At 36.6% G+C, this 26,645-nt stretch overlaps 1 long non-coding RNA gene across 1 annotated transcript; it reads left to right on the top strand.

The window, feature by feature from the left end:
- The first annotated feature begins 5,807 nt into the window (after positions 1–5,807).
- Positions 5,808–25,864, top strand: LOC133282614 (uncharacterized). Its single transcript, XR_009747671.1, has 3 exons — positions 5,808–6,364; positions 24,500–24,668; positions 25,799–25,864. It is a non-coding gene; the product is annotated as an uncharacterized LOC133282614 (long non-coding RNA).
- Positions 25,865–26,645: the final 781 nt, after the last annotated feature.

The raw sequence follows: 26,645 nt of genomic DNA, 5'->3' as shown, positions 1-26,645 counted from the left end.
TCCAGCGGTGCCCAGCGATAGGACTAGATGTGGTGGGCATGAACTGTAACACAGGACAATCTATCTGCACATCAGGAAACAGTTTTTCACTGTGAGGGTGACAAAGCACTGGCACAGGTTGCACAGACAGGTGGTGAAATCTTGATCCTTGGAGATACTGAAAAGCCTTCTGGACATGGTCCTGCACAGCTGGCTATAGATAGCCCTGCTTGGGCCAGGGTTTGGACCAGATGACCTCCAGAGGTCCCTTCCAGCCTCAACCATTCCGTGATCACATCAAAAATAACCAAAGATATGGGTGTCATAAACAGTTTTAAAATTCCTGTGGAATTTAAATTCCTGTGGAAGGATCACTAATTTATAACCATGGCAGTCAGGTGAAGTTCCTGACTACTGGAGAAAGGGAAATATAAGCCCCATTTTCAAGAAGGGGAAAATGGATGACCCGGGGAATTACAGACCAGTCAGACTCACCTCTGTGCCTGGCAAAATCTTGGAGCAGATTCTCCTGGAAGGCACACTAAGGCGCAAGAAAAAAAAAAAGGTGGGTGGGAAATCTTGCCTGAACAATTTGGTGGCCTTCTATGATGGGGCTACGGAACTGATGGACAGGGGTAGAGCACTTGCTGTCATCTACCTGGACTTCTGTGAAGCATTTGACACTGTCCCACACAACATCCTTGTCTCTAAATTGCAGAGACATTAATTTGATGAATGGACCACTCGGTGGATAAAGAACTGGCTGGATGGCCACACACACAGAGTTGTCCAGCTGGAGAGCAGTAACAAGTGGTGTCCCTCAGGGATCAGTGTTGGGACCGGTCTTGTTCAACATCTTTGTCACTGACATGGACAATGGGATTGAGTGCGCCCTCAGCAAGTTTGCCAATGACACCAAGCTGTGTGGTTCGGTTGATAGGCTGGAGGAAAGGAATGCCATCCAGAGGGACCTTGACACACTTGTGAGGTGGGCTGATGTCAACCTCATGAAGTGTAACCATGCCAAGTTCAAGGTCCTACACCTGGGTTGGAGCAATCCCAGGCACAGCTACAGGTTGGGCAGAGAAGAGATTCAGAGCAATCTCCTTGTGGAGAAGGACTTGGGGTGTTGGCTGATGAGAAAATGAACATGAGCCAGCAGTGTGAGCTTGCAGCCCAGAAAGCCAACCGGATCCTGGGCTGCATCAAAAGGAGCATGACCAGCAGGTCAAAGGAGGTGATCCTGCCCCTCTACACTGCTCTTGTGAGACCTCACCTGGAGTATTGTGTGCAGGTCTGGTGTCTTCAACATAAAAAAAACGTGGAACTGTTGGAACAAGTCCAGAGAAGGACCACAAAGATGATCAGGGGACTGGAGCACCTCCCTTATGAAGACAGGCTGAGAAAACTGGGGCTGTGAAGTCTGGAGAAGAGAAGACAGCATGGAGACCTCATAGCAGCCTACTAGTATCTGAAGGAGGCCTATAAGAATGCTGTGGAGGGACTCTTCATTAGGGACTGTAGTGATAGGACAAGGGGTAACGGGTTAAAACAGGGAAGTTTAGATTGGATATAAGGAAGAAGTTCTTTACTGTAAGGGTGGTGATGCATTGGAATGGGTTGCCCAGGTAGGTTGTGAATGCTCTATCCCTGGTGGTGTTTAAGGCCAGGTTGGACAGAGCCTTGGATGAAACGGTTTAGTGTGAGGTGTCCCTGCCCGCAGCAGGGGCATTGGAATTAGATGATCTTAAGGTCCTTTTCAACCCTAACTAGTCTATGATTCTATGATTCTAAAATATAGCATAACAATGAAACATAGCTGCATGAAATTTTAGTAGATTCTTTCTGAATAACAAAATCTCTTGAAAGTTGTAGTCTACTTAGAGAGAGCATACAAAGAGAACAAGTGCAATTTCTTATATTTCCTGCTTTAAGCAATTAAATTGCTTGAGCATATGCCAGAAGTATAAAGCATGACACAAGAGATGTTCGTGCAATTTACAGAAGGCTTTCAGATCTCACTAAAGACTTCTGGAGAGGAGAACTGCTTAAATCAGTGTAGCTCTTTTCTGTGAGAATAACTCAAAATCATTCTTTTAAACATATTGACAGTAGTTATGCACCTCAAATAAGCAGCAAAGTATGTATCTGAATGTAGAACTTTCTTACAAAATATTATTGGGGATTGTGTATATTTGACTGAGCTAGCAATTGTTTAGGACATCCTGAAGGAAATCGTCATAGCTAATACTGGCATTACAAGTGGAATGTATTTCTTAACATCTTGCTTTCCAGTTTGCATTAACTTCATGTGTGCAGATGTTTTGCACAATGTAAGCACACTTTAGTTTTCTGGATGTTCATTTCTAGAAACTGCTAAAATAACTGGATCAAGACACTGTTTCTCAAAAGCAAAAAATGGCAAAAAAACCTGCTGAGTTATTAAGTTTGATTTTCAGAAATATACATTGTTCCAGCAAAGAAAAACTTGCAGACTTTTAAAATATTACTTAAAATTAAAGTGTCTTTATGCTGGCAGTAACATGAGATATTTTATTTTGAAAAAAGTTTGTAGAAAGATAAGTTTGAACTTTTTGGCAGTGGAAGTACCATGTCACCTTTATCTCCTCATCTTCATCAGTGAACTGATGGTCTTAGTGAGTATATTAAAAGATCTGAATATACAAATGTGCCATTTCAGGCATACACTTTTGATATGGACTTCCTCTCAAGAATATAATAGGGTCTAAAAGGAGAACTTTATCACAAAATCAGTGGCAGGAACAAGGCCTGTAAGTATTCCAATGGATGACAAAGCAATACTGAATTGAAAGTTGCAGCTCCTGCAATGTTCAGAAGCAACTGGAGTAATAGTAGTACTGATATTGCATTTTGATATACTACGAGTTTTGCATCTGTGCCATCTATCTGAAAAAAAATGTCTCCTGGTTACATGGTAAAAATTTGCGGAAACTGGTCTGACTTCAGCTTAATTTACATCAGTGTAACTGAAATAACAAAATTTGTTTTTAGCAATTGATACTAGTTGACAGAAAATCGGGAAAAGCAAATTTCTCTTCTCTAGTTCATACAAGTGAAATGTTGTTTGTTGAATTTTTTCCAAAACACAAATGATCTCTCCAATCAATAAAATATGTCCAATGCATATTTACTTTTAGCTCAGTATCTTTATCAGTCACAACAAATAAAACCATGACTCACCAGTGACTGTATAAATCAAATTATTCTGAAATTGGCTGTACCAAACCATACAAATGAAAATCTGGATCAGTCAGGCAGCAAGTTATTATTTATAACCTCATTTATTTATTTACATTCCTGAATAAAAAAATACTTACCTCAGAGTGTGAAAAGTCAGGGTTATTTCCAGGGCAGACTGGAAATGTGATCTTGAATCTAATGGACTTAACCCCTTAGGAAAGTTTCTTTCATTATGAACAACAACAAAAAAATCTCTGGATGTACTTCTCTAATTAACCTCCAGATAATCCTGAGTGACACTTACTTTAATAGATTTATAGGTCAATCAAATATCACTATCTGGTTAGAGTATGATCTGGTTTTCAGAGGGAAAGCATCTTACTAAAGGACAAAAAAATCTGCAAAATCAGTTTGACAGAGGATGGAGGTTGAAGACATTTTGTACTACTTACTGCCACTCTTAAGACAAGGACATCTGTCATAGTGAACAGAGAACAATCCTTCTCAATCCAACCCTTGATTTAATTGACTGGTGGACCTTAAATTTTTGGTTCAGGGAACTATCTAGAATTAACTTAGTCTGCACAAGAAATTCTAATGTGGAGTTGATCTGCTTGTCACAGTGTTAGCAGAGAGGAGATGACAAAGGCCAAACAACCTGAAAAGGTGATATGGTAGTTCTGGACATGAAGCTTGGATGTAGTAAAAATTTATGGAGAGTTTTAGAGCTGGGCCAGGTTTCTAAAGTTACCAAACTTTTCCTTTGCACTATGGAGCAAACTTGTAAAGACAGAGGGAAATCAAAAGTCTTATTTAGCTTGCCTAAGTATTCAGTGATCTCTAACACTCCAATCTTATAGGCACCTCCAGGATTTCTCCCAGTGCCACTGGTGGGCACTTGATCTTTAAAACCACAAAGAATATGCTATTATAAAATGGGAAGAGTGCAGGAGGATTTTTGTATCCTGATTTCATCTGTATTTATTTGTAAAAAATAATTTTCCAAGTACATTGCAGAGTATAGTTTCACCCTCCAAATTAACTGAAAATAACCCTTTTAGATGTGGTCATGGTGGACGATAGCTGGCAGTTGTTGCAGAAACATTAATAGAGTCCATGTGTAAATACACAACAATACAATCTTTAATTTCATAATTACATAATATTTTTCCTTGCCTCATTCAGTATTCAGTGTTCACTTAATGAACTCTTATTGCAGTGATTTATCACCTTCATTCTGTACGGCCCTTGGCATATTTACAAAAGTACTGTGTCATATCAGTTTCCTAAATAGTTTTTCTATAAAATCCCTCAATAAAGTACGTGAGTGCAGGTATTATTAATTAGAGAAAATATAAGAAGTATTAATTAATTTACCTTCACAGCTCCTGGCATGCTTCCTGTTGTACATGCAAACTATACCTACATTGTTTAACCTTGGAGCAATCACAGGCTCAACTATGACATTGGCACACTGCCCAATCCCGGAAACCTACAGCTGGGATCTATGCATATCATAGAGTGCTTACATATCTATACATAGTGCTTTGCCTTAAGTCTTTTTGTGAAATAGTCTTCACTGATTTGCCTACCTTCCATGAAATATTGCTGAAGGACATTCTGGGGTGTACAGGAGCAGCTTTCAGCATGAGTATAGACACATCTATAATTATACTGCTGCATTTACACAGCTGTTAGTGGTGTATTTGGACATAGCACAAAGGTTAGCCTTTGAGCACTTCATATATTATATACTACCTTACACCATCAGAGCACTGTACTACTGACATCAGCTGCTGCAGTCACTCAGACCCTCCTGAAATTTCAGACTTGGGCCTAAATAAGGAGTCCACAAAATGAAAACTGTACAAGTTGCGGCCACTTATGAAAAAGTTGACCTTAAATGAAATGCCAGCTATCAGAAAGAATTCTAGATGAACAGAAAACAGTCTCCAGAGCAACATTCACATCTAAGTGTAAGTTTTTGTGTTTCCTATAAATTTGATGGCCTTGAATGGTTTTTGAGTTTTGTCAATGGGATGAGGTAAAACATTATGAGTTGAAGATGACTATTGTTTTCTGAAGGTGTATTGCTGATCAGAAATATGTATTCAAGAACATTTCAATAAGAAACAAACATGTCATTTTAAACTAAAGTGACTTAGATAAGTAATTCCTATTTTTTCCTTAACAATATATTTGCCACATGCACCCTTTGTCAGTAAAAACTGTGTACACATGTTTTTGCATCAGTATCTTTGGAAAAGCTGCAGAAACAATTCATAGTGTAGTGTAAACTATGCTAAGCATGCAAACGGAATTAACTTTTGCCATTCAAAGACAAGATACCTACTTTACTATTTACTGTGAGAGTATTAGAGACAAAAAGAAAGATCACTTTAGGGGTCCAACTTAATCTGATATAATGAAATAGGAAGAAATAGTCTCTATTTCTCATACTCCTTATGTAGACATATACTTTTTGTAAAGGATTGTTTTCTTCTGCTTTCTTTTTTCCAACTGGAAATATTTGTACTTGCAGAAGCTAGTACAAGTGAAGTGAGCTTGGAAATCTGTAGGTCTGCTGGGAGGACTTATAAATTGGACCTGTATCTGATAAACAGATGGTTGGTATTATAACCTAAATAGATTCAAAGTTTCTTGGAAGTACCACACACCTACACAGACTATGCAGAATTATTTCTGCACATGCACAGACATCCCAAATAGATCAACTCTCACACATGTGTAAACCACCTGTGAAGCACATGGACAGCAGAGCTGATGCTTCTTTTGAGGCAACACATCCAGTAGCTGTAGAACATTTTTTTAGACTATGCCATCTCCTGACTTCCTCCGTTGATCATAATACTTTTGATAATGAACTATTGAAGTATGCGCTTTTTCTTGCTCTGGTAATAATCCTAGATATTATCGTAGATAGATAGTTGTCTTACTTTGTGGTAGATATGCGATCTCTACCATGAATTTTGCAGCACGAATTGCAATTCTTTGTAATGTATGACACAGCTTTACAAACCTCAAAACTTTTACCAAGACCTTTGTTTTTATCTTTCTTAATATTTTAATTTGCTTTTGACAGATGTTATTCAAACACCTGATGTAAGTTTACCTAACTGAAGTTCTTCTATTTCTCTTTTAGGTAATTTCTTTCTTTTTCTATTATTCCATACATTACATTATGAAGAATGTGTCCTTTTCAATTATAGATAGTAACTATATCTTGAATTACACACATTATAAGCAGAATACTAGCAAAATTACTGTCAATATAAAAAAAAATGTAGGATGAGTGAAATCAAATTATTGGATGATGTTCCTAAAACAGCCATTGAGTTGCATGATGAGCCAGATGCTGAGCTGTGCTTTCTCTCCTTGTCTGATGATTGTTTTGGAGCTTACAGGCAAAAATCGCAATATATTTTTCCTCATTTGTGATTTGAAAGATAGCCCATACAAGTTCTACTGAACAGTCTCTGTTGCTAGTACAACATGAATTTACTGTCAGTTTCATATTGCCTTTTCACACTTTTAGATTGTAGAGAGGAAACCAGAAGTTCACATTCCTCTCAGCATGTACAGTTTTGCTTCTATGAAACAGCAAAAAATGCAGCTTGTCTGTCTGTACAATTCAAATTATTTTTGTCCTTCTGATATTACAGCTTTGCATTTACATTTCAGTACCCTTCTCTGTCATGAAAACAGATGAACAGAGGAGTAACTATTTCTTTTCAAGAAGTATCTTCCTAACATAACAAAAATTGTTAGTGAAACAGAAATTGCCAACCTTTTTGACCCTTTAAGATGTATTTCAATATTTTCTCTCTGTGGAGAGCCACGGAATAAATCCACATTCCTCAGAGATTGTTTGTTTGCTTACACAGGGCTTGGGCGGAAGGAAAGGAAAACATGACAGCACCTTCATTAACTGTTCAGAAACAGCAACTGTTCCACAGGTATATGGATTTTATCTGGGTGAAAAGCAGAATTTTAATACACTAATATTTGTATGGCTGAAGCCCCTTGGGCTCACAATCCATATGACAGGAAATGTCCTCGAGAAAATATTATTTGGTTTATTATTCCCACTGTTTGTGGTGATTTACAGACTTCTTTGCACAAGTTTAAGATCTTAAAAATTCTCTCCTGGTGTCTATAGAATATCCCACTCACTTTACTGGTAGTGTCTCAAATTCAACATCTGGTGAAAATCGGAGGGGTAGTATAATTAGACCCTGAAAGCTTGTGTATGTTAGCTTCCATCCTGTTAATGTAATAAAAGCTCTTATTTTCAAACTTTTGTCATAGATTTATTCCTAATGCATAAAGCTAAATCCTGCGGAGTGATAAATTATTAAATAACCATAGCACACGTATTGAGCATTCCTGCAAAGCTGCTTACAAATAAGAAGTCAAACTATCCCAAATTAAACCACACTTTCTATCATGTTGTTGTGTTGGCTATTACTTTAAAGTAAAACTAATAATAGGGAAAAAAGTAGAAAATATTTCATACTATTGCCATTATGTTCTATAAGGAAAAAAAAACCTGAAACTAAACTGCAGCCAATGATGTTTGGATTTTCAAAAAAATTGACTAGTGCTTTGATGAAGAAAAAGGTATGATTCACTGGGGTTTTGCATTCTTGATTCTTACATGTCTCAGTTTGGATGTGCAATTTTTCTTCTTTTAACAAAAGCTATTAAAAAAAAAATGTAAACATTTCTTTATACTGACCTTTTTACTACAAACATTTGGGCACAGATCTATTGTAAATGGGTTAGAAGGAGATAAATCACTCTCTTTGGCACTTCCCATGGTTTGCCAACTTCGTTAGCCAGCTTCTGCAGATGCCCTTCCTGGCACCAAAAAGCGAGAGCCTGCAGGAAACCAAAAAAAAACCAGATTTCTCCTGATGACCATGAAGGCTTTGCTTGCTGTAGGAGAACACCATGTGCTTTGATAAATGCCACTGTGCTGAATAGGCATGGTAGGCACTTTAACTCTGTGACCTTCCTGAAGTTGACCATTTCCCCCTAGACTCTTTGACATCCCCTATAACATAGACTGTCAAAACTTCTAAAGTAAAAGAGAGTTGTATTTATTTTACTGTTAAGTCATCCTTTCTCTGTGCATATCTCAGGTGTCCTGGCAGTCTCCTGGACAATTTCATATGCTTTATTGTTTTGATCAGCTGTCTGCAAGGCTTTTTTTATTTGAGGGAGTGCATTCTTTGCACAGCCCCATTCTGTCACCTTGATATTTCATATGTTCCATTATTGCCCAGCCTAATTTCTAGAAATGATTCAGAAGAATTTTGTAGTCTCTTGCAGCATAAACATTGCTATTGTTACATATACTGTACTTGGAGACACAGATTTTGTTTTAGGAATTGTTTTTAGAGCCGTATTATCCACATTAAAAAATAAAAGCAAAAGGCAATCTACCTGCATTTGAAAGAAAAAAAAATATGCAGCCACCCCCCAAAAGAAAAAAAAACATAAAACAACCTGCAAAAAAAATAACCATCTCTTACTCATGCAGATGCAAATTCTGAGAGCTACGTTTAGAGTGCTTTAAAATTTCTCATGTAGATTTCTAAGCTTGAAAGACATCTCAGATCTTCTCAGCACTGTAGTCACAATCAAATCCTCACCTGAGGGTAAGGACAAAATCCTTAGGAAAACAACATGCTATTTTTTGAGACAAAGGGATTTATAGAAGGCTGTGGTTAGTTAAAACAAGCGTCTTTTTCATCCCTCCCACCTCAGTCCCCAGTGCGTTCTAACTCCTTTCTCACTAGCAATAGCGGATGGTGTTTTCAGGGTAAGAATTTTTACATTAATTATTGCTCAATGTTTCCACAAGCATTGGTACTATAGGCCCTTTTTGGCCCCCAGGCACTCAAGTAGCTGCCCACTTTCTAGTGCCTAAAGCCAGCCCTAAGACATCCTATTTTCCTGAGTCAACCGCTCTTTGTAGAATAGAGATCTGTAGATCAAACAGTGCACTGAGATCATCTGAACTGGAAGGATAAAAGAAGCGTGGAGCAGTATTTTCTGATCACCATAAGTATCAGAAGCAGTGGATGATCAGACTGAAACCACCAGATTTACTATTATGAACATACCTTTATATATCTTTTATCTCATTACCAAATACCATATATGATTTTCATGATAAATAAAAACATGTTTACACTAAATTAAACACCTTTTCGCTGGTACTGGTTTTGTGTTTTTTTTCCCCAGGTCAGAGAACACAGAGTTAAATTTCTTATAGGATATAAGGATTATAAATGAACTAAGTTAGATAGCAATAGGAGAGACTATCCTGTGTTCAGCATCTCCAGTCACCAGGCCTACAAGGACAGTTTAAGTTTTCCACAGACGTCTTGTTCAAGATCTCTGTGCTTACTGTATTTAACACAAATTTCCTCTGTATTCATTATAAATGCAAAATATCATAACCTGTACATTACTTGGTAAAACTAACAAGTAGCTCTGCTTCATCTCTGCCTTATCTCTGCCTTCTCCCCTCTTTCTACCATACAATCATGTATTGCATCTTAAGTTGACCTAATCACTTAATAGGTCTCTGATATATTTTTGTCTGGTAATCTGCATCTGCTAAAGCATCACATCATGGTACTTCTTTCCCAGTTTAAGGATGGAAGGAATTTGTAAATTTTCCATTATTTTATTAATAATTTGTTTTTAAAAAGAACAATATGACAATTAACACAAGTAGAAATTATCAGAAGAAAGGCCGACACTTTTTGTTACAGGCTCCTATGATCAACCTAGTTTAATGCATAGTACTAGCCAAAGTGTTATCATCTCAATGCTATGAAGACTGTGTGCTTGGTAAATGATTTCTGAAATCCAGAAGGAATCTTATCAACATTCAAAACTGACAAATGGACAAGGGCTACCATGAAATCAATATGCAGTGTAGATATTGTCTTTCGGACCCCATCCCCCAACATAATCTAGTTTGATTTCACTGAAGAACATGACAGACGTCAATGCTCTGCATGAATACAGATGACTTATTTATAGCAGAGTAATATGACAAACCAAGGGCTGATTTTGTGTCACCTGAATCTATGTATGTATCTCCACAGGCATAGGAATTACTATACGTGCATACAACAGATACTCAAAAATGTATGCTACACAAAATTCTGTGACACCAATAAGAAATCCCAGCTGTAGCTGCATCTATATGTTAGCCTGCAGAAGTTCCATCACATGAGTGGAAACCCCCAGAATAGGAAGTACAGTGGCTTCGCACGCTGCACTGAACCTCCAGGAGTGGAGGAAGCCCAGTGGCCATGCTTTAGTGCTTGCTGCTGTTTTCCTGTGCTGCCACACATCCCACAGCAGGGCAACACCACAGCCCCCACTACTGAGTGTTAGCTACAGTATTCAGCACATTGTCTGGCTCACTACAGAGTAGTAAGTTACTTTAACAATCAAGAAATCACGTAAACTAAGCATGTGAAATAATTCACAAGGAGAAGGGTTGTTTAATATTCACACTAAAAACCCTGGTGTTTCAGAATTACATACAACTGTAAAGGAACCTAAATTCTTTATGATGATAGAATACAAAGGAAGGGGACCACATAGTCTTAACTCCAGCTCCACTTCAAATAAGAAAGTTAATCTTTAAAAATCAGAGATCTTGGAATTATAGAATTGTTAAATGATAATCATAATTAGATACCATTTAGCATTTTCTATCCAATAAATGATTATGTCAAGAAGGAGAACAGCTATGTGAGGTGGTGATCTGAAGCATATTAAGGCATGTGGAAGGGTGCACATGTAGTCTTAAACACAATGCAAAATAGAGGGAGCAAAGAGACAAAGATGGGAAAGAACAGAGTATTCTTACACTGTCATTTGTTGTCTTATATGCATGTAGAGAGAATATGCAAAAAATATATGTGTGTGTAAAGAAGAACAACTTCAAAACTTTATCCCTATTACTATTAAATGATGAAATATCTTCAGTAGGATTCCTGGGTTTCTTAGTTTACGTTTTTGTGATCTTTATATCGTATCTTCCTTAGTTTTTATTCACTTTGCAGAGCTTCTTGTACCAATGGGTTCTATGTGCCTAGAATATGTGCCCAATATGTGGTCAGACAGCCTAATTTGACTGTATTTTCCTACAGATTAGCTTTCAGTTCTGTGGGATAAGAAGATTTGGAAAATTTGTTTCAGACAGTGAGTATAAATAATGCTCTTTACACCATAGGTGGCACACTGTACCTCTCAGGAACACACTCTTTCTCACCTTTTCTCTAAAATAAAGCAAGCTGACTATTGTGTTGTGGAAGTACAGTAGGTTCACACAGCAAAGATGGGATCCAGGGTATCTAATACAGGAAAATCCTTTTTCTTACAATTGCTTTCTTTGTCTTGCACTACCACAATGTTGTATTGGAAGGCACCAATGTTTTTATTCTCAGTGGGAAAACAGAGTAGCTTTATGTTTTTTTTTTTTAATATTTTTTCTCATGTGTGTGAACCTGCAGGTGCAGCTGCCGTTCCAAAGACAAAACAGATATATCATTTGACAGACAAAATATGTGAAGTACTTATGTCATATACACTTTGCTCTCTTTTGCTTCACTGTTCTGATTGTTGTAAAAATCAAGATTATTCAGGACACAATAGTTTTGCTTTTATACATGAAGATGACAACAGCATGTGATATGCAATTGCACAGAATAACTACATACATAAACAGAAAATTACAGAAAGAAAATTGCCCCCTTCTGGGCCATTGATAGTCACAGTGAATGGTGTTATATTTATCTGATATTCACAGTAATTTGATAACTGCCTCTTTACAACAAAAAAAATGCCTTTCAACAGATTTTTTAGAATAAGTGGCCATTCTAATGTAACTGCCATTGATCATTCTGTCACATTATCGAGTGATTACTCAGTAAATTTTAGACAACACAGTTATTACCTTCTGCTTCATTATTTGCATATAATGCATATTTGATGAATAGAACTAAATATTCTGAAGAAGAAAACTAGTTATACTATCAGTTACTTCTTTTCTCAGCATCACATGCAGAGATATCTATCTGGGTGTTATTTTCTCTAGATCTATTTCTCCTCAGTTTCAGTCTTGCAAATCTTTACCAAGTAACAGGTATGTATATTTAAACACATCTGAAGATTTAGCAGACAAAGCCACTTACAGAACTGCTTTTGAGAAAACACTAAATAAAACACTTATTCTCCCATAAACACATTTGACATATTTTATGTGAATTTCATTCATAACCTTTTACATGGGTAGAAATAGACATTTGTGACTTGATACATAGATGAAATATGGAATTGAGAAGATACAGCAATAAAGAAACCTGAGGGACAACTGTTAACTCGCTCAGATGTTCAGATACCACCTTCAGAAAGCAAGCAAAGGGTTAGTAATGTCATTCTTCAGGAGAATGTAAGAGTGATTCAGAACATACTAGATCAACTGTGTTGATGATTTAGAATTTAATATGTCAAAGTACAGAAACCTTGTGTCATTTAAAGAGTGTTGCTGGAGTAAATTTGCATTCTATTATTTCCATATTATGTCACATAGGCCTTGGTAATGACTGCAGAAAGCAATTCCAGATGAGTTATGCTTGTGAAAACACTCTTAAGTGGCTGCTTCTCACAGCAACAGCCTTATACCTGTCCAGCTAAACTACAGTGACACATACCAAAGACTTCACATGCTATTAAATTATTTATGCCTCTAACAAATGTCAAAAAAATGAGCACTATCAGGCTGAAACACTGGACTTTGTTTTCATAAAGACCTGATTCAACAAACATCACCAAGATCCCATTTAGCTCCACTATTAAATAAAGAGCTGCATTTAATCCTGTCCACAGGCAGAGTAGACTAATGTAGCTCTCAAGGTGCACAGTGTGCTGTTGCTGCCCCCTTAAGACAAGTAAACATAAATAATTGTATGTGTGCTGTACTTTGTCTACATTTTTTCAAAGATCGTTCTCTACGAGCTGTTAAAGAGTGATTACAGTAAGACGCTTGCCTAGCTTAAGCTGATGCAACAATAAATTCCATCTGCTACAAGACCTATGAAAAAATAAGGTTTAGTTTAAGGACTTCAGCTAATATGACAACTAATTTTTTTCTGTCAATTCATATTGGAAGCTTTAAGACAGCAAGGCACAAACTGTGAAAACAAAGATATAGTTAAAACTACCAAAACTTGAAGAGCTATTAGAAAAGAAAACAAATGTTCAGTCCCTACCCATGCACTTTAGGATGACATACAGCTCAGTAACCTCGGTAGGCCATGAGATGATTATGTGAAAACCATAGCAAGGATGAGTTATTATCACTTTCCATTCCTGTAACCTTTGTCAAGAGACCTGATTAATGTTTGGTCATTTGCTCCCCTCTTCAAATTTTGTCTGAGACTCGGATGTTAGAATTTTAATGGCTGCTTATAGATGTTCTTTGAAACTGAATTACATAGGGTAATATTTTGACCTAGACTGACGTTCTCCATTTTCACTTGGCTGTTCAACTCTGCATCTTTCAATTGCATTCGGCCAGACATAGCATGCAAAGCAGAAAAGTTAACTCACTAAGTATAAAAGGATGAGGTTTTCTCTTCCTGCTCTCTATTCAAAAATTTAGTATTGCAAGGCTACAGAGGCACAGGGGGGTCTAAATATCTGTAATTACTGAACCTATAAAAACTGTAAGGACTGTTGGTTTCAACAGCTTCTGGTGAGTTCTAAATTATAGAACAAAAAGTGTGCTCCAACTTAAAAGTGAGTACGGCTAATTAAAAAAAAAAGTAGGGCAGCATGGCACTAACCTCTCATGCGCATGTTTGAAGAAATTTCCAGATGCTAGTCTTTTTTGTATCACCCTTAACTGTGCATGCAGGCATCACTGTGAGAAAGACAATCTATTCCTGATCATGAATGCATTCAAGTATTGATATACATTTTTAAGAACAAACAGAGAATATGAGATTATGCACTTTCATAGCAGAAAGACATAGAGTGGTACAGTCCCAACTTCTGCTCATAAAAATATTCTTCTTAGGGATAAGTAGCACTGGCAATTATACCTGTTTATTCTTGCTGAGTATTATATGTCAGGTACCTTGTAAACTCAGACTATAAATGAAAAACAATTCTGTTGCTGATTGTCCTCCAACAACTTACTAAAACAATTGAAGTGTTACAGTTCCTTTTCATACCCTGTGGCAGAAATACAAAACTTCTGGAGAGTCTTTTGTTAGAATTAAAAGTCATATAAGGTCTGGCTAAACATTCCCATCCTGTTGTTCAGACAAGTAAAGTAAATGAAATCTATAATGTTTTTACTGTACATGAACAAATGAACATAAAATGTCTCTGTGAGTAATTGTTAAGATTCAGAAGTATTGCCACTATCCGAATGGCCAAAAAAGCACGTGTGTTTCTGGTAAATCAACCAGAATGATGACCTGGCAAAGCTATGAATGTCACCTGAAAGCTCACCTGTGTTCCATATAGTGTGGTTGTTTAATAGAAGATGTAGAGTCTCTATTTTACCTGTATGCAACAATCTTTAGACCATCACTGCAACAGTACTATTGTTTCGATTATTTAAAGCTGCTCATTAGAAATACAAACCTACATATGTTGTTTTTGAACACACAAAAAAATATTTTTTATTTAATAGTCCTCTAAACATTCAGTGTATTTTTCAGAGGCAGCCATAACTCCAAATGCAAACTCTGTGGCCAAAGTGGAATTCTTCATGTGCTGAAGTATTTTAAATGCATTTGCTGTAGCAAAATCACAGCACATAAATCAGCTCTTGAGGACCCCAAATACACAACAGTACAACAAACTGAAAATTTTGATACAAGTCTGTGAAAGTTTTTTAATTATTATTTACGAAGCTATTAAAAAAATTCAGTGATATTTCCCATAATTTTACAGTACAGCTGTGAACAAATCCAAAGTGGAGAAAAAGAAAAAAAATGATATACACTTTGTTCAGTAATATTTATGTGTTTCCAATTTTACCTGAGTGAGATGGAAGAACATGATGTCAGTGGAACACAATGCTGAGTGCTTGTCAGTAAGCAGCTCTCAGAATGGCTCCTGCATTTTCATAAGTAAAAAGCAGTCCATTCTACAGCATGGCACTTCGAGTCAACCAAAACAATGCAACATTCTTTACATTGCTTTTGTCAGAGAATATGTTCTCTTTTCATAAAAAGAAGAAAAAACACATTTTGAAGGCTATATAAAATATTTTTCTCTTGCTTTTCTCACCACATTTTTCATTTGACTTTCATTGTTACTGTTCATTTGGTTTTGATACGTTTCTTTCTGTTTGTCCAGTTAATGTGCCTGAGCTAGGTTTTGTACCTTTCTGTATATTTACAAAATCCCATACATTATGTGAAGCTTTATTTATCACAGAGAAGAATTCAACATTTTGGGCTGGGCATATTTTCAATGTTCTCTTTGACACCATAGCCCTGTAGTTGACAGCTTTATCCAAAGTGCTTTCTAATATAACATCACCTGGAGTTTCCCTCATGCTGTAAATACTAATTTATGCAGAAAACTCTCATATGAAGCTTCCTTTAAAACTGTACAAACCTCTCATATTCCAATACTTCAATGTCATAAAAAAGTGTTAGGGTTCATCTTATGTTTTGTTAGTGAAATTTCAGTCTTTCAACTATTACAATCATCTTTGTATTTTAGTGTATTTTAACATTTCATTTCAGCATGCAGAACCATGATGTGTTGGTGCTGCAAAATTTTGTATATGTGAGTGCTTAAAACCAATGGTTCAGTATTAGTCACAAAGCAGGGGTTTACTGTATCAGAATCTTGCTCAGAATATGAATCAGATTTCCACAACTGTGTGCCATAAATAACTGCTTTCAACACATGTGATTTTCACAGTTTCATGGCATGTGTACCTTATCAGTGTTTGTGCAAAGCATAGGACAGTGGAGGTTCTGGGTTTTTATTACTTTTTATTGCTTGATTCTGTTCTTTCTTCCTGTATAATAAATATATCTAAATTAATCAAGCATTTGTAGCATAAAACTGATACCTACATATTTTATGAGAGTCAAGCTTGCTTCCATGGCAGGGCACCACTAACCTTTGCAGATTGTTTCATATCGTTTGCTTCAAAAGCTTGGGCTCGTCATTTCTAATGTGCTCTCCAGTCTTGCGCTTCAGTGTAATCACCCTTCTTCTCTTAACCTGTCATATTAGATATTTTTTCATATTTATCTGTACAATGGAATATGAGCTAGACTATATGCTATGACTATTTCTTAACAGGGAAAAATAAATCAGCCTTCCTGGCTTTCGAACACATGCAAGTGGAGATATCCAACTTACTGCACTTAAACCATCAGGCGAGCTTATTTCCTGACTTATTGAAATGCTTATGGTCCATTATTAATCTCAGCCAAAGTAGGGCTTCCCTTCTAGTGTTTAATTCTCTGTCTACTGGTTAATTTTGTGTGGGTTTTTAGATTTCATATTCATCTTCATTATGCATAGAGAAGTACAGAAGTACTCAGCAGTCAGAGGAAATCAAATTTTGTGAGCTCCTTTGAAGCTTTGTATGTATCACAGACTTTTATCAAGCAAAAGTATTGTATTGTTAGATATTGATTTTGATATTTAATTTGTAGAATGTGTTTTAGTCTGGTCATTTTAAGATAGCCCTTTTGCTAATGCAAATAATTCTAGCTACAATTTAGATAATTGAACATGAAAGTACCCTGTTAATTTGGAAAAACATCTACCTGGATGTCAAATAAACAAATGTGTACATCAGTTATTTAACCTCACGAGTTTAAACTGAAAAGTGATCCTGCCCCTCTACTCTGCTCTTGTGAGACCTCACCTGGAGTATTGTGGGCAGTTCTGGTGTCCTCAACATAAAAAGGACACGGAACTGTTGGAACAAGTCCAGAGAAGGGCCACGAGGATGATCAGGGGACTGGAGCACCTCCCATATGAAGACAGGCTGAGGAAGTTGGGGCTGTTCAGACTGGAGATGAGAACGCTGCGTGGAGACCTCATAGCAGCCTTCCAGTATCTGAAGGGGGCCTATAGGGATGCTGGGGAGGGACTCTTCATTAGAGACTGTAGTGACAGGACAAGGGGTAATGGGTTAAAACTTAAACAGGGGAAGTTTAGGTTGGATATAAGAAGTAAATTCTTTCCTGTTAGGATGGTGAGGCACTGGAATAGGTTGCCCAGGGAGCTTGTGAATGCTCCATCCCTGGCAGTGTTCAAGGCCAGGTTGGACGAGGCCTTGGGTGATATGATTTAGTGTAAGGTGTCCCTGCCCATGGCAGGGGGGTTGGAACTAGATGATCTTAAGGTCCTTTCCAACCCTGACGATTCTATGGTTCTATGATTCTATAATGCTGTCACTGTTATCTCTAGGTTGATTTTGCATTTGCTTCTGATCAATCTTTCACTGTCATGTTTACAGTTGTAAGCATTTGTTCCACATTCCCTTGTTAGCTGACTACTCTTACAAATCAGTGTTATTTACCAGCTGGTTTTATTAAAGTCATTGGTATTTGACTGGAAATTTTGGTGTCAGTCATGGTAGAAGCTGACTCTTTAGCACACAGAATAAACAGTACTCTAGTGTTTTTAACAATATAAAATAGAACTGGGGGAATCGAGGCAACTGGTTGGAGGATGGGGAGAGAAAACTCAGTGTTCTGTTGACTGGTTAAAAAAATGTATACTCTAGGTATGTGTACTACAGCTTTAAGAAATTCTACTGCACAGTAAAGTAGCTTATAAACTATACACTGTGATTATTTCTTAACAGGGAAATATAAATCAGTACCTTCATTAGGCAGGGATGGCTGGAGAGTGAATTCAAGCCATAAGCATCTGATCATGCATATTGCTTCACTATTACCTTATTTCCTGGCATAGTTTTGGTCTAGCATTTTGGGGAGACAGACTATGCAAAACAGGGAGGAGTGGCTGATAGACAAAATATTTGTGCTGTGTTTTGGAGGGACCATGAAAGCTGGAGAAATGGACTGACAGCAACCTCATGAAGTCCAACAAGTGGAAGTGGAAAATCTTGCACTTGGGGAAGATTTGGGGAAGACCTGGACACTTTAGGGAAGACCTGGGCACCAGCACATGCTAGAAGCAGATCCATTCTTTGCAAGGTTGCAAAGAAAGCACTGGGAATCCTGGTTGGCAAAAAGTTGACTATGAGCCAGCAAAGCGTTCTCTTGGTAAAGGCAGCCAGCAGCACATTGTGCTGCATTAGGAAGAGCATGACCAGCAGTTTGAGGGTTTCTCTACTCAGCAGAGGAATCACAGCACCTCTGGAGTAGTGCATCCAGTTCCAGGCTCCTCAGGACCAGGAAGCAATTCCAGCAAAGGGCCATGATGCCGGGAGCATGTCTTATAAGGAAAGGCTGAGAGAGCTGGGACTTTGTCCAAGAGAAAAGAAGACTTGTCAGGAGATATTAACACCTGAAGGCATGGTGCAAAGAAGATGCATCTAGAGTTTTCTCATTGAGAAAAAAGCAGCAATAAGCAGAAATTAAAAATGAAGGTAATTCCATCTGAAAACATTTAATTTTTATTTTATTTTTTTTTTTTAGTTTTGAGGGTGCTCAAACATTGGCACAAGTTGCCCAGATAAGTTTTAGACTGTCAGTCCTTGGAGTTATGCAAAACATGACTAGACACAGTCCTGAATAACCTGCTCTTGCTGACCCTGCTTGAGTAGTGTGTTTGGACTAGACCAGATCTCAAGAGGTTCACTTCCAACCTAAGGATTTCTGTGATTCTGTGAAATACAGTTTAGGAAAGTGCAGCAGATCATCCCAACAGGCAGTGTGTATGAAACTGCACCACGTTAGGCAACTTCACCAAGCCATGGCCCTTTAGCTGTATATTTTTGCTCTTTTCGATACTCCCCTATGCATAAGAATGCAACATCCCAGAGGAGGAACCTAAAAGTTCATTAAATTATTGCCCTGGTGGGCAGTGGCACAATAAAAAGGGCTATCATTAATCATGTCTCTGTTCTCTACAGAATCCCAGAAATTATGCTCAGATTACATGATTCCCACATTTACATCATTTCAGGTTTTATGGATCTTAAAAGAAGAAATGAAAACATACAAAAAAAATTGCAACCATGCCTTAAGACCATTACATGAGGCTCAGGAAAGACCCAAACTAGTTCCTAATCATTGTGGGTACAGTCAGGTTGTGAGAATTAGCCAGAACAATCTCTGGCCCTGTTTTACTTGGTAGCAGAGCTGTCTAGAGACCCGTTTCAAGCACTTTTTCATAAGTATCTTTAAAAAAGGAAGCGGGTTTGTGCATTATGTCTGCTGCTCAACTGTGCAGTCTACTAAGCCTCAAGAAAGACATGGAAAAACTCACAAATTTATGAATCACCCAGATTTTTTAAATTATTTTTCATCCTAAAAACTTCCCCAGCTATCACAGAGACTAAACAAGACATTAAGCTGATTTTAGAAAGTACATTCCTACACAAAATATCGAGTTAACACTTTCATAAACGTGTCCTTTTACTTTGCATAAAGTATGCAAGTTTATTACTAAGGATTTTTTTCCAGCTCTTTTCTTGTTTATTGTAAGTTACTATATATAATGATATTACAGCTGCAGTTACGTAGTAAAGAAATTTTCAAGGTTCAAAAGATCTTCTTTCTTTCTTCTTTTCTTCAGTCAGTTTAATTTGCTAAAAGTGAAGTGTAATTGGACCTGTTCTCCAATATTGTATGTGTAAAAGACCAAAAATAGGAAATTAAGCTTTGTGTGACTTTAAGAATTATCATCTTTAATTTAACCTTATAATTTTAAATCCTGATGGTAGGTAAAATACAAGAAGCAGTTCCTGTGTCCTGCAGGTGTATAGTGCAGTGTTACTGCAACCTTTCTGAACTACTTTAGTATAGATACTGGTCTATGCCGCTGTACACAAGTCTGATAGTAGTCTCTTGTGTTTTGTCTCCTTGATGGTAATCAGTGTATGTAGACAACATTCTGGATTACATTCATCTTGACCTATGGAAAAAAAAATAGGAATCCGTTCAGAAAACAGTACGTTTTCTCCTCTACTTTCATTTTAGAAACTATTTTAATAATAAATAAAGTGTTTGGGTTTTTTTATCATTAACAATGAGAGCATAGTGACCAGATTCAGCAATAAGTAAGTAACTAAGATCTGGACCATTTTTGTCATAAATAGAAATTAAAATGACTTAAAAAAAAAGGTAACACAATAAATCTGAAATAATACTCTACTTTTACTGTACTTGAATATATACAGGAACAAGTAACTCTAATGAATCTTGACTGAATGAATTTTAGCTCATATAGCACATTCAATCCCAAGATAATTCTATGCATGTTATTATTTTTTCCTATTGCTTATTAAATTATACAACAAAGAAGAGAAACATTAGGGGTTTTGCAGTATTTATTCCAATTTTTAATCTGATTCCTAACTAACAACTCATTAGTTGTAATTATTATAACTAACTTTGTACTTTGAAATACAGAGAAATCTGACCTGCAGAAAGACCATTTTTTAAGACAATCTCCTTGATATGAATGTTTATTTGTTCTATGTTGTTACTGTTGCTTGAATGACATTTATTTTTGTCTGGTCTTTTTCTTTTTTCTTTTGCCAATGTCAACATAGGTAAGTTTGAGAGAATTTTACTCTCTTCCATTTCTTGTTTTAGATGTATTCAGATGTGCAATTATATTATTGTACCACATGTTTCTTATCTGAAAAGTGCAGTCTTTTGTTTGTTCTCTCATTCTTCCATACATTTTTTTCTAATCCTTTTTTTCCTTTAACTAAGAGACATGAAATATACAATACTTTCTCTAAAAATATGTCTCAGTAATATTACCACAATGAAACACGGCTTTGTTTTTTACCATTTTCTGCTTCCTATATGCATAAGTTCTCAAATTTTAATACACAACACTAAGAATCATCTTTTTAATCTTTTAATTTAGAATCTAAAAAAATTATCTAAATGATGATTCTAGAAGAATCATCTTTTTAATCCTTACCATAAGCTGTGCAGGTGATCGGCACAGTACTTGAAGTAGCAAGTTATATGTGATTATATCAGTGTCAGTTCTTGATGGCATTAATTTACTGCTGTGACACATTAATTTACTGCTGTGACGCCATAAGAATACCTGGAGCGCCACATCCTAAACATTTCCCCTTGTCTCTGATAATGCATTCCATAAGGAAGTGCACTCTAAGATTTAGGAGATCAAGCTGGCACTCCCAAATAATGTTCCCGTTTTTAATATTTTCTTTTACAGGAAATGTGAAGATATCTTTTGTGTTGACTCCAACACTAAGTTTTCTTTGCTCTTACAGCAAGCATTTTCTGCCAAATCATGATAAACCTTTTCCTGCCTTTCTCATACAGCTGATGAAAATTTTCTGAATACCAGGCTAAGAGAGCTCTCTTACAGAGCTAATAGTGTGATCACCAAAAACACATTAAAAGAGCACTATACTTGTAGTTATTTTTATTACATAATGAACTCAAATGTGCTAAGCATTTTCCTAACACAGAAGCAGACCCCATGTCTTGGGTATTTACTGAAAAGAAAAAGACATAACCCAAACATTGAAAAATAATCTAAAATATCTACAGAAGCTGCAGCTCTGTGAGGTGCATTATCTGAATAGTGATATTGCATAATAGAATTGTGTCATGGTTTAAGTGCAGTCAGTAACCCACGCAGCCTGCTTGCTCACTCCCTCCTTATTCCCCCCCACACACTAAGTGCAGTCAGTAACCCACACAGCCTGCTCGCTCACTACCCCCCTTTTCTTCTTCCCCCCCCCACTCTAGGAGGGATGGGGAGGAGAATTGAAAGAATGTAACTCCCACAGATTGAGATAACAACAGCCCAGTAACTAAGGTATAACACAAACCACTACTTCTGCCACCAATAATAATAATGATAAGGGAAATTGTTAACAAGGGAAGAGAATACAATACCACCAGTCGATACCCAGCCCAACCGAGCAGTGCACTAGCCCTTCTGGGTCACTCTCAGTTATATCCTGGGCATGACGTGCTGTGGTATGGAATACCTCTTTGGTCAGTTTGGGTCAGGTGTTCCGTCTCTGCTTCTTCCCAGCTTCCCCTCCTCCCTGGCAGAGCACAAGTCTCAGAAAGTCCTTGGTCAGACTAAACATTTGAGCAGTAACTAAAAACATCAGTGTTATCAGCACTGTTCCCAGGCCAAAAGTCAAAAACACAGTACTTCACCAGCTACTAAGAAGGAGAAAAAATGACTGCTACTGCTGAATCCAGGCCAAATTGTTATTGTCTGAGCACCAGTGCCTCCTGCAGTTCTGTTTCTAAAGTTCTGGGTATGCGAGCCAAGAAAACAGGGACTCAAAATATCATCACACATCATAAAAAAAGGCAATAATGACAGGTGTGAGAAAAAAAGAATGAAAAAAGTCAATTAGTATTATTTTTTTCCCTAACTTTTCTATTGTCTTGAAGTCCTCGATGGATTTTCCGTTTATACTACAAGGCTTTTTGATTTGTTATTCATTTATGAATGGAGGCTAATTGATATTGATCTCAATGCCTTGTTTATTATCATCTCCTGAGGAACAAATTATTCTATGGTGATATATCTGGGGTAAATTGTGGTCCTGGAGGAAGAATCAATATACATAGGAATGTCTGAAGGAACAGTTCTGCTTTGAAGCACATTAAGAAAGATTAATTTGGAAGGCATGGATAAAGACATAGGAACAGGGCACCTATGAAGAAATGGTAGTGATAGGAGCTATGAAAGATAGGAAAGAAGAGAAGGTTGCTAATGCCACAGATGGTAATACTTGTAAGTCAAGCTACCATCTCTCCCTGTCTAGAGTGATGGACCTGTCTAAAATCAAAGATGCATTTGCAGGGAGGATTAAATACTTCCTTACTTGTTTTGTAGCTTTGCCACTACCTAGAAAAAATCAAGAGATAGAAAAAAGCACAGCAGTCAAAGCTGCACTTTATGTTAAAATAGACAAAACCATCTATACAAAAGAGTGCATACAAATACTGTGTTACAGGATATCCAACAGAAACACATTTGCTATTCTGCTTTGCTGCATCATTCCCTCCAGGATGCTGGAATATAGCCCGACCATACTAGGGACTTACAACAAAACAAAGGAGCAAATAAATGGCTGTATCAACAAGGGCTGAAACAGCCACTGCAATCTGATGTTGGGTTTCAAAGCCTTAACACAGACAGTTCTTTAACACTTAAATTTACACTCCCTTGGACCAACCACTGCCCTGAGGCCATGACTTTTGCCGCTTTGGCACCTTTTTTAAAAAAAAACTGAGAATATCCCAGTCACTGTGAATAGTAGCACTCAATACTGATAATCCATTTTAAATTTTGGCCTGCAGGAGAACAAGAACAAAACTTAAATTTCACTGAGTTTTCCTCTGCTTTCTACTCATTTTTCAGGAAGAAAGGTACAACAGAGAAAATAATATATTGATTAGCATAGCACAAAAAGTCTTACTTTTTCATTTTTTTCCTGAGTCTCCAGCACTCTTTTACCATCCATGCTACAAACATGAAACAGAATGAAGCAAAACCATAGATCCACAAATCTAAAATATTATTCTGCATATTTCCAGACCAACTGGAATTTAAATTCATATTCCTGAGTTACAACTTCCTAAATACATGCCTAACACAGCAATATCAAATTTGTGGGTCACATATGTTACCTCTGAAGCCTTAATTATGGCATCAGTTTTGCATACTATATCTTCAGCAGACTCAAATGTTTGTCTTTGTTACCTGAAGGAGAATTGTAGGTGAAGTTCAGCTCAGAGCATAGTGACTTCTCAGAGGCTTGAATGGGCACTGTTATACAGTACAGAATATTCCCAATTTAAAATGTTAAATATATTGCTAATTATAATCAAAACCTTTGAAAACTGAACAATGAAAAAATAGCCTGGGGACTTTCTTGTCTAATCAGAACTGAGAAGAAATTACAGTAAAAGTGCATGTCATATTAACTTTAATATAAAGAAAAATTAGAAGAGTTTTACAATTATAGCAAGTTGACTAATACATGCTTATTAAAAATATACATCTGCTCTGCTTTGACCATGTTTAGGGGTGCTAGAACTGGACAGTGGGAGAAATATTGTAAGCTGTGAGACTGCGGTGTCACCATGCTTTCATGGAAAGCCACTTAATTTTATGTATGGACAGGTTTCTGAAGTAGGCTGCTCCTATGCCAGAGCAGACCAGTGTAATCAAAACAAGTCCTTCTTTGGAGAGTGGTAAGTACAATAAAAAAGAAAGTAATATGTTTACTGAACAGTAATAGAATGTTTTTTAATAACACTCAGTTTGAAGTATTGTCGAGTCTTTCTTAAGGAGTAATGGAAATGCTACGTAAGTAAAAATATGAAAAGATTATTTTCTTCAGCAATAAAATGAATGATAGAATACTTTATTACTGTTGCCTGAAAATTTATACTGACAAATATATCCATATAATTCATTGCATGACAAAGAACGTTGTTGTGTCTTGTCAAAGAAAACCATAATTTTAATTTGAGATGAACTGTACTTTACTAGCTGGTACAGACTTCACAGACCATAGATCTGAGTAACGAAACTAATTAAAAGAAAATAGCTAAGATATTACTTATTTTGTTGTTGTTACCTGATTATAACAACTTAGTTCTTTATCAGGGTTGCTAGCATTTTGAAGAACGTATTCTGCATTAACTGATTCATTTTACAAAAGTAAAATAGCTTCCCTAATATCAAGCTTTAAAGTTTAAGTATACCTCAATGTACCCATGTTGCTTCGAATACAGGAGGGAAAAAATAATTCTGTCATCCTCTGTTCTGCAAGAATTGTTCTAAAGAATTATGGTCCTCCTGGAGACATTTTATTCACTCATTTTATCTGAATCATGCGAAGCATGTTACTAATAGAATAAGTCCTGAAAGGGTCTCACTTTGTTTAAATAGAATAGGTCTGAGTCAGTGTGGTACTCACTAGTGCAATGACATGACGTGTAAAAATGGAATTCTCTTAATCTCTTTCACACAGGAGAAAGTGGGGTGTGAAATTACTTCCAAAGAGGACAAACAGCACCTTACAAGTCACTCACTTTTATGTTTAGGGATAGTTTTGTTCTCAGTTAGGTTGAAGTGATCCCAGTGCATGATGTTCTGACATAACTGAGAGAAAGATCACTTCAGAGCTCACTCACTGTCCACTCTTCCACTCATTTGGAACAGTGACAAGTATAGACGAAGCACCTGGAGAAGAAAACCCACAACAATAAAGAAACAAGGAAAAAAAGAAAAAAGGAACAACAGCAACAACAACAAAAAATAAATCTAGAAAACAAAAGTCTTAAAAGGGTATCATTTTCATATTTTCATTTTTCAGAGGATCTCTTCTACTACTCAATGATTGCACTGAGGTTAAGAAATCAACAGAGATTGGGCACTCAGGGAAATAGAAGACTTAAAAGACTGACCCAAATGGGTATTTCTTTGCCTTCATAACTTTTGCTCAGAAAATCCAAGTATGGAGTAGGTTTTAATTTATTTGATAAAGAACTCAGTTGCTTCCATTCCTCCCCTTAAGATAAAAAGAGTGTTAGAAATAAAACCACTAAATATACCGATACAGTAATAGCAATCCTTTTCTTTTGCACATTTTGATTGTCAGAAACTAATGAGAAACCAAATATATCCATAATCCTTAAAGGTTCCAAATCGCATTAAGCCTGATGCAAATTAGCTTAGAATAGGATTGGGTATCTAATGGTATCCATTATAATAATGAGAAAAGACATGAAACAAAGCGGAAATAGGCAGTTACTCATATTTAACAAGTAGGACATACATCTTACTAAGTTAATGCAAACTCACTGAAAGTGTTGAGTAAGGGACTAATTTTTAAAACATTATTTGTTTTATTTTAAATATATGTTGGATTTCTTTGTTTTCTTTCATTTCTCTCCTTTCAGCTGAAATTCATAATCTTTCCAACTGAGAAACAAAACAAAACAAAACAAAACAAAACAACCCTTTTTTTTAATGTTGCTATGAAAAGTGGAATGCTTCCTCTAAGGAAAGGTAGTCTGCCTGGTTAGTTGATCAGGTATTTCTTATCAGAATAAGATATGGATTATGACAAACAAATTATGGATTATGACAAATTATGGATTATGACAAACAAAATTTGCTGGTGCTAGAGCACACCTCCATTGACATGCTTTTTAGAGATT

Source organism: Pezoporus flaviventris, unplaced genomic scaffold (genome assembly GCF_033815535.1).
Source record: "Pezoporus flaviventris isolate CSIRO_AGI_PZ_B2104156 unplaced genomic scaffold, CSIRO_AGI_Pfla_v1 ptg000130l, whole genome shotgun sequence".
In the NCBI taxonomy this organism is placed as follows: domain Eukaryota; kingdom Metazoa; phylum Chordata; class Aves; order Psittaciformes; family Psittacidae; genus Pezoporus; species Pezoporus flaviventris.
This window is presented reverse-complemented; position numbering and strand designations above follow the sequence as displayed.